Below are 3293 nucleotides of genomic sequence, written 5' to 3'. Positions count from 1 at the left end.
GTCTTTCTTTACTTTATGAGCAGAATGGTATAAAGCGATTCAAGGCAATGTGCAAAGTACGAAGTGGTCCCCTAGTGGCCAGAAAGGGTTAGTACCACGTATACCCCAAGCGGAACAAGGAAGAACATCATTTACTTTCACTTTGTTTACCTCTCAGGGAATCTTCATTTGCACTGATACGAGTTTCCATTCCTAAATTAGTTCACTCTTCAATTGTAGGTAACTGAAACGATTTCCCCAAATATTACTAATCATACTGACTTTCCTCTTCCCCAGTGCAGTCCTAAACTTCTATTTCTCATGGTTTACTGATTTATAAGGACAGCACATTATTGTTTTTGGCCAGGCTTCCTATATTAAGATATAAGCCGCTTGAAGGAAGCTACCGGGCTGGTGCTGTCCGGGGGCCTCATGCATTCCAGTTTTCCCAGGACAGTTCTGGTGTATGTCTGTTTTCCCAGTGTAATTGTTAGTATCACCCTCTTTTATAATCATAATTGTTCTAATCTTAGTAATAAATCATATGGTCACCCTCGTGCTATCTCTTGCTCCTTCCTGATCTTTTTTTCCCTCCATTTAACATTCCAGAAATACTGATAACACTCATGACTGGACACGAGGTCAGCCTGGGTGTGATCTCTCACTCCAGCAACGCCCAGAGTTTATTTAGGTGATCTGGTTGCTTAGGAAGCTATTCTCTCTTCTCTTACATACTCCACATGTGCTCTTTCATAAGTTGCCATCTCTATCAGAGAAGAAGGCTACTGCTGATCATGGACGTGTGTGCCACCGAACTCTTGTGGTTTATTTTCCTCCCGGGTTGTAAAAGTGACCTCTGAGCCAGGTCTAGTGCTAGGACATGTTCGTTGGGCGCCATATGTAGAGTCTGGATGAAATATGTCCAGCTAACACCCTGTCTGTGAAATATACTGCTCTACAGGCATGATGGCGAAATGGAAGTGTTAACAGGTGAAAGATGATCGAGACACCAAAACTGAACCAGAACAAAAGGAAATTGTGAACATTTTGATGATCCCACACAAGCTTATTCAGGATGGCCCAAATGTCACCTTTTATCATAGAACAATATGGACACCTGTAAAACTCAGTCAAGTGAGACTTTCAAACTAAAATTTATGCTTGATGTGTCAGAACTAAATTGGTACATTTATAGACTCATTGTGTGAATGCAGCATGGTGGAAATGCTTTGGAATCCAGCAATGGACTTGTGAATGCCTTGTTAAAATGAAGTACACTTGTCTTATTCAGAACAGATTTCTGCGGAAGCATGCCTATCCCCTTACATGATTTGTTTCAAAAGATTTAGTACATTCAGCATCTAAAGTAATATCTTAATGGGTGATTTCAATTTGAAATGCCAAAATAAAATTATTGCAAATAAAGAGCACGTGCAATTATGTTCATATGCAGAAACTGCTTTGTGCTTTTGATAAAGAATCAGAAACAAAGTATTTCTCTAAATGGCTTAAACAATACATTCTTTTTTCATTTGTTTGTTTTCCTTCTTAGTATTTATGACCTGGTTCCTTCTCTTCCACGCTGTTATTCATATCGTAACCATATACATTTTACATGTGAATGAGATTATGAATTCATGACTCTAAGCGATAAGTGCACACACACTATAAATGGTATTGCACTGTTTTCTTTGCATTCTGTAATCTTAGGCTTATGAAGAATGAACCTTAAAAATAAGGATCTGCTAAATGAATATTGTAACATAATAATATATTAAAACACACTAAGATTTATAATTTTAATAATAAGATTTGGGGAATTTAAGCCTCAAGCAGTTATTGCATAATGCTGAGTACAAACACTCATATTTAGCAAACCAGTGAGGAAGGTCTTCAAAGGTCTAGATGGGAACCATTCTGAATTGGTTATGACCATAGATAGGTGAAAGTCAATGTGACCATAAGAAGTAAATTCTGCTAAAAAATTTCAAGGAGATAGTAAAAGGTTATTGTTTGATTATTGTCAGGTTTGACCTAGGATAAGTATTCATCTTTTCATACAATGAATGTTTAAGCTTTTCCTCTTCTGCCAGTGATAGAGCATGACTAGCTCTGTGTATACAGAGTTGAACATGAAACAATTATATTTGTTCACTGAATAAAATTCTGTATATTTCCCTGAATAGTCATGTCCAGGATTATAAACTTGGGATGACCAAGTTATTGCAATGGTTACCTTTCTATGTGGGCTACTAGAAAGCTCAGAGACTGCTTGTGGTCATTACTTGCAGATATGTATGACTTCATGGATGTATTTTGCACTGACTTCACTCTTTGGCTGTTTGGTTATTTACTTTATTTTCCTTCTGTCTAATCTTCAACCAACTTTAATGTATGTTTTCTTACATTTTCTTACTGTATGCATTAATCTTTGTAAGTCACGTGTAGAGACAAAATCATATCTAAAGCTTCCCCTGAAAGTGTGTATGTTCTATAAATGCTGCTGCTTAGCACTTCTCTTAGTCATCTCAAGTTTAATTCCCTTAGAGTGGACATGAGACACTAAGGATTATCTAATAGGATAACACAGAATCAATGTTTTATACAGAGTGGTTCATTTCCACACCCCCTCCTCACCCCCAGGCCCATTTTATAAGTTATTGTCTTTCTGCCAAAATGTCAGGATATTTTATATCATCCACACTCCCACTGTAGTGTAAAGCAGAGCAAGAAGACTGGTCCTTCTGTGAGGTTTTGTCTGGCACACATTTGTGCGGAAGCAAATTAGTAACAGACACTATTTCAGCTGGGGAGATACAGTTAAAAGGGAGCCTGCCTCTTGTAGGGACTTACAGAGGGAAGGGTTCTCGGCAACAGTTAGAAACAGCACATTTATGAAGGAATCCACTGTGGCTCTGTCTTGAATCAGTGCAGGGTAACAGTGAGATGCCGACGAGGACGAGTGAATGACCAGGACAGTCCGAAAAGACGAGGTCTCAGGCACACCCAGGCAGAGGCCATGTCAAACGCTTCCCTGGAATGGGAGAACTGGAGCTCAAAATCCACCCTCGTCATCTTTCATTTGTTTCGTGATGTCAGTCAGTCATTCTTAACTAAGCCTTTCAACTGTAATTATTAAATCATGATCCCCAGCAAGCATTTGCTGTCAAGGCTCTCCAGTTCAGAGCAGGGAGGCAGCTTCCTTCAAAAAACCGTGCCTTCCTGCCAGCTACGTTTGAAGTTTGCTCTTCAGTTTCCTCCGTCATTGTATCTGAATACCTCCGAGAATGACAAATAATCCCGCTTGTTGGCAT

This window comes from Suricata suricatta, chromosome 14 (assembly GCF_006229205.1).
Source record: "Suricata suricatta isolate VVHF042 chromosome 14, meerkat_22Aug2017_6uvM2_HiC, whole genome shotgun sequence".
Lineage (NCBI taxonomy): Eukaryota > Metazoa > Chordata > Mammalia > Carnivora > Herpestidae > Suricata > Suricata suricatta.
This window is presented reverse-complemented; position numbering follows the sequence as displayed.